The sequence below is a fragment of the Lynx rufus genome, unplaced genomic scaffold (assembly GCF_022079265.1).
Source record: "Lynx rufus isolate CCGP_SWC_20201006 ecotype Redwood Valley unplaced genomic scaffold, mLynRuf1.p SCAF_1, whole genome shotgun sequence".
NCBI lineage: Eukaryota > Metazoa > Chordata > Mammalia > Carnivora > Felidae > Lynx > Lynx rufus.
In genome coordinates this window covers 217,069,517-217,080,448 of record NW_025814823.1, presented here as the reverse complement: position 1 = coordinate 217,080,448, position 10,932 = coordinate 217,069,517, and the positions used below count along the sequence as shown (strand labels likewise).

At 37.6% G+C, this 10,932-nt stretch overlaps 1 pseudogene; it reads right to left on the bottom strand.

Moving 5' to 3' along the window:
• Positions 1 to 6,348: 6,348 nt before the first annotated feature.
• LOC124510369 (casein kinase II subunit beta-like) lies at positions 6,349 to 10,633 on the bottom strand (annotated as a pseudogene).
• Positions 10,634 to 10,932: the final 299 nt, after the last annotated feature.

The window sequence follows — 10,932 nt, the reverse complement described above, 5'->3', positions numbered from 1 at the left end:
GTAGGGATAGCTAACTTACATCAGCTCTGTAGGCAGACTCAGATCCTAAACACAGCCCTGGTGTTTACCCTGAGTCCCAGGTTCCTTGTTGAGAAAATCAGGGTCATTATGGAATACCTCCTAGGCTTGTTCTGAAAATTTTGTAAGAAAATCTTTAAAGCCATCAGCACAATAACTGGAAAATAGGAATTGTTCCATACATCTTGATTATTATTATGTCCTTTCAAGTCACTCTATTTTGCCTGGTTGACATGAAAACATTGCTGCAGGTGTCAGAAGACACATTTTTCTCCCAGTGGAAACTTCACATCTTTCTAGTAATCATCTTCTTGGGGAAAAATAGTATTTTTATTCACTGCCGCTCATTTCTAATGCATGTTTCAGATGACCCCCTTTCTGATCTTTTGAAAATTATCATAAAATTATAAGTGGCTTTGACAATTATCTAGTTATTAGACACAAATGGATACACAGGAACTGAGAGAAATTGAGTGATTTGCCTGGGCCAAAAGTAAATGAATAAATAAATAAATAAATGTGCAGAACTGGGGCTAAAAGTTTTGTTTGCTTCTTTCTTTTGCTTCATTTATACATCTCTTTTTGAATATATTTATAGATTTAAAAAAAATCTTTGAATGTCTTAATTCACAGACTTTATCCATTAAATTGGAAAGAACGGGATACATTCATAAGAGAAAACTCTTATTTATACGGAAAAATGCGTTTTTCAGTTTAGCTATCATGGGCCAAACATCTGGGTACCTGTCAACCGATTTTACATGATTGACATGGTTTGCATTCACATCCAGATGTTTCTGCATTTTGAGATCGACTTTCACACATTGACAATATAAATGATCAATAGAAAATCGTATTTCATGGGCATTATGAATAAAGGTCAACACATTTATTTTGGATTCCTCTAAATAAATATTTCTTAAATGTCATATTTGCATAGCATTAAAAGTTTTCAGCAAATGCTTGTGAGGAGTGCCCCTGTGACACTGATGATTGAATACATTATCTTGTCTCTTTCTAATGAAGAAAGCAATGTATTGCCAACCTTATTCGAACTAAGGGAACCCCTCTGACCACTTCAGATGTCCAAAATGGATTTTACTTTGGAGGATGATATTTTGCTAAAATAATATGAGATTTATCTTTACTGTCCGCTAAAGAAATAAGGAAAATAAAATGCCATGGGAATTGTTATTTTAATGCTGTATTCAAAAGAATAAAAGTTAAATATAGAACTTTGAATTGCTGTCCTCTTTTCTCCTCGGCTGGTAGAATATGTTAGTAGTCTGGAGATTGGGAAATTCAACCTCACACAATACATCCAACTAATGAGATTGCAGAAACATTGTGCTTTCCATCATTTCCTTATCAGTGACAGTCAGTCCATTAAAAGCTCTAACCCCAAGAAGTGAATTTCAGTTTTAAACTTTTGCATTCTGAAAACACTCTTCCCAAGACTGTTAATAGATAAGATGGATGCCACAGTTGGTGACAGTTCAAGACACTTACCCTCCCGGAACTGTTTTGAAACCAACAACAGGCCTATTATCTTCTCTTAGAAAGACATTTTATAGTGCTGTTTAGTGAATTGTGAAATTCTGAAGGAAGTTTTATTTACCTGTGTTTTTGTTTCCTCACACAATGTAGTATCATACGTTACAATACAGGCTTGTGATCTACATTTTAATTGCATCTTTTCAGGAAAATTGAATAGATCTACGAACAACTATCTTCCTCTGGACAGCAGCACTATTTGGCCTTCTGAGAACAGAAAGGTGATGATTTATCCCTGGATCCTTAATATTTTTGGTTGCAATAAGTTAGGCATGCTCACAACTGAAAGAATTGTAGGCTAATCTATGCAGCCTTTCCAAACTTAGTGTTTGTTAATTTTAAGAGAAGAAATTTAACAAACTCAAGCACACAAAGGTATGACTTCACCTCCTGACACGGAGGAGATTTGCACTCACACCAAGGTCCCCAGGAAATAACCATGGCTATAGGACATGGCATACAGGGGGAGTTTAAAGTCTTACTATTTGAAGTGGTTTTATAAATCCGAAGGTGTATAAGTTTCCTTCTATGGATGTAGTCAGAATAAGTCAAAAGAATAACTGAATTCAACTCCCAAATTTAGTCCCAGAGGTTTCAGAAAACAATAGGGAAAAATTATCTGAAGCAAGTAAGCTTTTGAGAAGACCGGCATCTAGGCCACTGTTCTATCTGTTCCTCCATGAGGATGGGAGATAAGGGCATAAATCGATGTTTCTGGAGCTGTTCAATCGGTAACTACTGGATTGAGATGTAAAATAAGCAAGGAACGAATCAATCGATACTTAGGATCATTTGGTGACACAAAAAGTGCAGAAATAAGTATTGCTAGAAATAGCGATGCAGCAGCTGATTTATAGTTCACATACAATAGGAAATAACACGGGCGATTTTGTGTACACCTACTGGAGCAATGTTGTGAGCACAGCGACAAAAACACGGTGTACGGGAGAGGTGAGTGCTCATGTCCCGCCAGGTACAGAGATTAAAATCTGTTTACAAAATGCAGCAAAGGACAGTTGGCTGAAAATCCCATGTACATCAGAGGATACTAAATAGAAACAGGATCCTAGGTATACTTGAATGAAGTACACGGCATTTGAAGCGGAATCATTTACTTTCAGTAAAAACGGTTCTCATAAGACCTCGGAAGCTAGGAGCACTGTAGAGAGATTGTCAGGGTGAAATTACCAAACAGATCTCAAATATAAAAATTTAATATCGATAATAGCCAACAGTTGGGGTCATTTATTCTCTGTGCAATAGCATGCTGTATGTGGCATATTTTATTTAATCTTTGCAATTAATCTGTAAGGAGACATTGTATGTATGTCAACTTGGCAGGAGAATAAATTGAGTTTAATACAGATTAGGTATCTTTTCTCAAGATTGTGAAACTTGAAAGCATCAGAATGAGGGTTTGAAGCAAGGCAGTATATTCCATAACCCATACAGTTAAGAAAGAATTATTCTAGATATTAGTATATGTTCTTTGATGCTAAGAGACTCAATCCATCCATCTAGGGTTGGAGGTAACACTAAAAATATTTTTTTAATCAAAATTTTAAGAAAATATTTTTTTTTATTTTTTTTAACATTTATTTATTTTTGAGACAGAGAGAGACAGAGCATGAATGGGGGAGGGTCAGAAAGAGGGAGACACAGAATCCGAAACAGGCTCCAGGCTCCAAGCTGTCAGCACAGAGCCCGACACGGGGCTCGAACTCACGGACCGCGAGATCGTGACCTGAGCTGAAGTCGGACGCTCAACCGACTGAGCCACCCAGGCGCCCCAAGAAAATATTTTTAAATAAATCTAGTCCAAACATAATTTTAATTTTACCTTCACAATGTACTAGAAATATAGTTTAAAACGTTTTTCATAATTCAAGATTATTTAAATTTATATTAATTAAACATGATAACAGGAATATATGTATGGATAATTAGAGTAAGTTTTTCAGGTAAATTTCCTGTGTCTAACACAAATTGTAAATTTCAGCGAGCAAGAAAAATAAATTGCAACTCTTGAACAACAGCAGCCTCCTATTATAAACACCATGTGTAATATAACTCTCCATAGTCATAACTGTAAAAACCATTTGCTTAGCACAGTTTTTTTGCCTTTTTTTTGGGGGGGGTAAACAAAAGAGATACTAAATTTCAGAATGAGGAGCTATGGCTAAAGCTTTTTGTTCTGTATGTCATTAGGATAAATGGTATATAAATATTTCCACGCTCATTCTATGTATTTACAGCAAAGCGTAATGATTAAGCTAATGCTTTGAAATCTGGAAATCACATTTGCCACTTTTCCTCTAAGGGTGTCAGATTAAAAAACATTATGACTTATGATCTGTGCTTCAATTTCAGTTAAATCAAGACCACATGAAAGAACTAGGTACTGACAATATTAAATTTTTGCACATATGTGACTTTCCAAAACACCACAACTGTCTGCTCCTTGTTCTTACTCATTTTTCCTTTGCCTCCTCTATTAAACTTTTCAGCAAATATCATGTTTATCTTAAAAGGGCCTTGAGTTTCAGTATTATCATTTCGTTGCCCCATTTACTCTTTAAACGTCCATAAACTGCTGTTCCCCACACCTGCACCTTGCTACAAAGATGCTATTATTATGGTATCTGACCTTGATATTGCTAACTGTGACTCACAGCATAGTATTTACAGGATAAATCCAAACACCTTAAGTATAGATAGGTGCAGAAAAATCTAGTTAACAAAAACTGACGCTTGTAAGAAAAACTAAAGCAAAATGCAGTGCTTAAGCAAATAATATCTCTTGACATACTACAAGGAGTATGAATATTACAGAGTCTATATTCATTGTCACTCACGTCGAAGTGGTGAATCCACTGGTCATCTAACTGGCCTGGCTAAATTTTAATGGCTAAGGTCACTCTCCAAATAGGCATATTAGTTATTTGCCCTGAGATGGGCTTGGGAAGTTGGCTCTCCAACTGAGTGATGTCCTATCTTATCAACCCGATTTGACAGAATTAAGACAATTTTCAATTTAAAGTATTATGCAATCTTTCCTCACTAATATTCAGAAATTTTGTCTATACTTGAATATAATTCGATTTTTCATGATTTTGAACTTGGCTCCCTATTCCAAGACAAAAACATACGGTTTTATAGTATATTAGAGCAACTGCCAGGTCAAATACCCCAATTTTAGCTTCCTTCCACCTTTACAATATTAAATCTGTTAAAATAATTTCCAGAATATTTTTGCATATAAATGAATTGAGCTGTGTATTCTTAATCATGTTTATGTGTGTCCACTGCTATTGATACTTTTCTTTGGATTTTATTAAACACCACATTACATTGTGTCAAGTATAAAAATATTTTGTTCCTAAAAAACTGAGATATGAACCATGAAATCCATTCTTTTTTTTTTAATTTTTTTCCAACATTTATTTATTTTTGAGACAGAGAGAGACAGAGCATGAATGGGGGAGGGTCAGAGAGAGGGAGACACAGAATCTGAAACAGGCTCCAGGCTCTGAGCTGTCAGCACAGAGCCCAATGCGGGGCTCGAACTCACGGACCGTGAGATCATGACCTGAGCCGAAGTCGGTCGCTTAACCGACTGAGCCACCCAGGCACCCCTCCATTCTTAATTCTAGAGGACAAACTGCTGGTTACCAGAAGGGAGGTGGGTGAGGAGATAGGTTGACTAGATGATGGGAATGAAGGGGTGCACTTGTGGTGATGAGCACCGGATGGTATATGGAAGTGTTGAATCAGTACATTGTACGCCTGGAACTAATACAACACTCTCTGTTCACTAACTGGAATTAAAATAAAAACTTAAAAAATATTTTTTCCTAAGACTTAATTGCCATTTGCAAGTGAGATTTGAGATTTGTGCTTCTAAAAAAAAAAAAAAATGCCATTCAATCTGTGGTGCGACACATGCAAAGTTCATTTCAACCTGTATCCTAGAACAGTTTAAACATGGTGAGACCTGATTTCACATATACAAAAAATTCCTCTCTAAAGCCATATGCTCTCTGAACCTGTACAAAATGGTAGTTTTTGTAGAGTCTAAAAAATTTCTTCAACAACATTTCATCATCATTATGTGTATTGTTCAGTAGTCTTCTTGTTCCTTAATTAAATTTGCGAACATATTTTAAAAAGAACAATGAATTGTATTTAATAATTAAATATATTAGCACAGAATTATAAACAACAATGACATATCACCTTGCAATTTCAATATCAGAAGGCATGAAACCCTTCTTATTTTTTCCTGAAGAGATCTGACAAGATTTTATATAAATTTTGAATGTGTTTTTTTTTTCCCCTTTTCTTCCACTTAATTTTATAGTCCTACCAAAATAATGAGCCCTTTAATTAAGGTAAAAATTATGGAGGTTCCCTAAAGTGTGGCAGCAAAGGAATGGAGGTATCAGTGACTGAGGGATGGGTTAGATGGGGAATCAGCAAATTGTCTTGACGGGGTTTTTGGAGTTGTCTTGACAAGGCCATTGAATGGGTCTTGTAATTGTTTTTTTTTTTTTTTTTAATTTTTTTCAACGTTTTTTATTTATTTTTTTTTTGGGACAGAGAGAAACAGAGCATGAACGGGGGAGGGGCAGAGAAAGAGGGAGACACAGCATCGGAAACAGGCTCCAGGCTCTGAGCCATCAGCCCAGAGCCTGACGCGGGGCTCGAACTCACAGACCGCAAGATCGTGACCTGGCTGAAGTCGGACGCTTAACCGACTGCGCCACCCAGGCGCCCCTAATGGGTCTTGTAATTGTAAAGCCTGGGCACAAATTGGTTGGTGAGTTTCTTGAGCCGCCATTAGGGATGTGCTATGAAAATTGTATGACAGAAACAGATGACAACATAGGCATAGTCTGTGTGGTGGTGCCTTGATGGTGTCTTGGGTGTGGACACGTCCAGGTGCTTGGCAGAGTAGAGCTTCACTGTGGTCTCATCTGGGACGTCTGAAAGATTGGTGGAAGCATCAGCTGGTTCTCGTAGTCCACGTGGGGCAGTAGCCAAATTCTCCCTGTTGGTACATTTCCAACATCTAGGTGAATCCAAGGTTGGTGAAGATATAGTAGGAATAGATCAATCCATAAAGCATCTGGGATGCCTGCTCGGTTAGGTCGCTCTGGTTAGGGTCGTCTCCAATCTCTTCGTTAGGCTCCAGCTGTGGATAGGGAGGCACCTGCTCACTGAGTCCAGTGAGACTGAATTTGTTCTGGATGTAGTCTTCGTGTATTTCATAGAAGAACGCATTGCCACAGAGCCCATAGGACCAGTATCATTAACACTATTTTTCAGATGGTTAAATCACTTACTTTGAATTTATTTATTTTTCCATATCGATTTCCCAATGCTCCTTGGTGTCTATAATTTTGATTTTCTTGACTGTTCTTAAAAGTCTCTGAAAGCTCAGTTACTTGTTTTTCTTTTCATTCACAAAACATGTGGTAATTAAATTTTTTTCTACCTATTTTAATAAATTATTTATAAAAAGCAGTACAAGGGAATGACATTTTTAATTTCTATGTCCTTTAAAGTTTTTATTAATATAGTATTTATAGAGAAAAGTGCCCATATCAAAAGGGTTCAGCTTAATGGATTGACTTCACAATCAGAAGACAGGAGTTTAGTCAGTCAGATCAAAAATGCCATAAGCCTAGAACATTCTCATCCCAATCACTACTCCAGTTAACTACTCTCCTGATTTCTAAAACCAAAGACTAGTGTTGCCCTTTTTGTAATAATGTTAATAAAATGCATTATGCACATTGTAAATAACTGATGCAGATTTTGTGAACATTCCTTAATTTTTTTATGGCTTCTCATATGACTGGACATTTATGTGGTAGTTTCCAGTTTGCGCTGATAAATAATGTTATTATGAAAATTCTAGTACATGCTTTTCAGTGAACTTATGGATATACTGCTGTTGGGTTCAGGTCTATACGGTGTGGAATTAATGATCTTTAAAAAGGTGTGTGTTGTAGATACTGCAAACAGCTTTCTGAACTGGTTTCATGCCGAAGTTTTGAGGACATAATGGACTTTGATATTTGTAAGGAATCTAAAAACTCGGCTTTTCCTTTTACACATTCAAAAGCATGTGTGTTTAACTTTATAATATTTTATTTATTTTATTATCTTTTCAGAACCTGAATCAGCAACCCCGGGCCCAATAGGTTCTCCTGGTGATTCCCACTGCCTGCTAAAGTTTGAGGATCTCGGTGACAATGACATCTTTACCTACCTGGTAGGGTCAGGGCTCTTTATTAATGGATTGGTATATTTTTCAATATTTCACCTAGCTTCAACACAGGTATGACGGGGGCTAAGATTTCATTTTTTATTTTATTTTTTAATGTTCATTCATTTTTTGAGAAAGAAAGAGAGAGAGAGAGAGTATGAGCACGGGAGGGGCAGAGAGGGAGACACAGAATCCGAAGCAGGCTCCAGGCTTTGAACTGTCAGCACAGAGCCGGATACGTGGCCGAAACTCGTGAACCGTGAGATCATCACCTGATCCGAAGTTAGAAGCTTAACCCACTGAACCACTCAGGCACGCCCAGTGTGGAGCCTAATGTGGGGCTTGATCTCAAGACCCTGAGATCAAGAGCTGACTGAGATCAAGAGTCGGATAGTTAACAGACTGAGCCACCCAGGTGCCTCAAGGTTTTCATTTTAAAATGATTCCCTTTACAGTGTTAACGGTGAATGGATTAAAATGGAAAGTTTAGGGGCACCTGGCTGGCTCAGTCAGTAGAACATAGGACTCTTGATCTCTGGGTTGCGATCTGAGATCATAACCGATATTGCGTTGTAGAGATTACTTAAAAACAAAACCTTTAACACAAAATAAAATAAAATGAAGTGGAGAGTTTACTGAATCAGGGACTTTTATAGTCCAACCACCTCCCCCCAAATGCTAAAGACCTAATAAAGGAGTAATTGGGAAATCGGTACTTTCCACTTAATTTTTTTGATAACTTTAACTGCTCTAAAAAAATAGTCTATTAATTTTGAAAATGTACTGCATTTTAATCTGCCTGTGCAATGCCTTTGGCAAGTTGGACAAATAGTTAATAAGGAAAAGCCATTTTAATCATTTATTAGCTTTAAAAATATATATGTAGGTAATAGAGTTTTCTATCCCAAAATATATCTTCTTGTTCTAGAGCTAAGGCTGAGCTATAAACATTGGCAAAGTTTTGTGGATTGTGCTTGAGTTACTAATTTCTAAAACTGAATTATGATGGGACTTTTTGTATCATATTTGGTTTTTCTTTTATTAAATTTTATTTTTTGTATATGCTTTTATTTGCAGAAAGTATTCTGGTGATTATCTGGCTAACTTTTTCAAAAAAAAAAAAGAATAGTTATAGATTTAACAATACAAGAGATGGGGCCCCTGGGAGGCTCAGTCAGTTGAGCGTCTGATTTTGGCTCAGGTCATGATCTCACAGCAGGTGAGTTCGAGCCCTGCGTCAGGCTCTGTGCTGACAGCTCGGAGCCTGGAGCCCCTTCGGATTCTGTCTCTCTCTCTCTCTCTGCCACTAACCCACTCACATTCTGTCTCTGTCTCTCTCAAAAATAAATAAATAAACATTAAAAAAATAAAAAAAAATACAAGAGACAATTGCATATGCTCAAAATAAACACATTCTAATGGGCAGACTAGTGAAGTTTCCATTTTAATTAAAATGTTTGACCTCAACTATAAATTTGATCTCTTAACAGCTCAACTATAAATGTTATAACTGTCATGAAAGGGACTTGAGAACTACTCCAAAGCAACAAGGAATAGAATCAAAAGTGTTATTTTTATATCACTCAAAAAATACCAGTTGAGTTTATTAATTCCAGTCTGTCAAAGTCATTGACATGCTGTATGAGACACAAAAAATAAGTTTGTAGACCTTAGCAAACCAATTTTTATTGTAATCAAATAATGGTGAATTAGGCCAGCTGAATGTTGTTTCCATACTGAAATTCATCTGCAATATATAAACATAACTTAGGACAAGATTGGTATTGTGGATGATGGATGGGGTTATTTTTTGATAAATAGCAGGATGCGTACTCCTTTTCATATTTTAAAGTGAAGTTAATAAGATTTTATGTTTTTTTTTCTTGACCTTTGAGACTGTCATTTCATACCTAGTAGATCAATTCAGCACTGGTAACAGAACCAAACAAGTCAGTGTATATGTTAAGAAAGGTTTTGATTTGCATGGAAGGCGGTGACAGGAGTGTCCATGAGGTTATCAGGCCAACAGGTGGTATTGACTGTCAGGAGTGTAGGTAGATATGACACAGTTTTATACAGTGAGAATTCTGAGGAGAAGGGAACTGAGATTATTTCGGCACAATAGTGATCAGTGGGAGGAACTGGTCTTCTATGCCATTAGATAGCCCTGCTGTCTGAGACCCTGGCGTGAAGGCACCTTATTAGCTGACCACATGTCGGGATAGTAATGGAGTCCTGTTATGACTCAGGAGTAACATGAGGGTATGAAAAGACATCCTGAGGCTGGACCAGCTGTCATGAGGTTGGATCATGGATGACATGCAAATGAATCGTCAGACTCGGTGGGGGTTTTATTCCAATGAGCGTATGGACAAAAGAATGGGGAATAACCTGAGGTTCCTCAGAACAGTTTTAAGAGCTGTGATCTGCTCCTTCTGATAAGCGTTCACGGCTAAGCACCGAAGTCTTGGGAATGAAAGAGCCTGCAAACCCTCAACGTCGCCATGTGAATTTAAAGTTTAGATGTGTGTAAGGAGTTCAATATAACCTGACACCTTTGCTGATGTTTCACTTTGCTGAAGGATGTGGGCACATCCATTCAGTGAGCCCCCAAGTTCAGGGAGTTGGGGTGGATGTAGATATAGCTGAGTGCCTGTTCACATGCTTCTCACCTTGCTTGTCCTCCACTATGAATTCCAGAAGGAAAGAAAGCACACTATTGGTGTCCACATCGGACACACTCGCCTTCTGCAGTGGGAACATCCTCCTGACATTCTTGGTGATCATCATCTGGTTGGTGAGCTCTTTAACGTACAGCTACTTTCAGCATTTTTAGGTTGATGAGAAAGGGTCACCTTTCTCCTTTCCAGCCTGCAGCTCTCCAAGGAAATCATCTGGTGGTCCACCAGGTACTGCAAGTTCTTACACAAGTGCTGGATACCAAGGGAGCTTGTCCCCCTGGCAACCCCTTGCCATTTTCCAACTCTAACTCGACAACTGAGAACCATCTTTGACACATTTCAAGGGCCATTCTTCTAAGAAGAGAAACTGAAACAGCCTGCAATTCTCAGGCATGGACCTGGGGC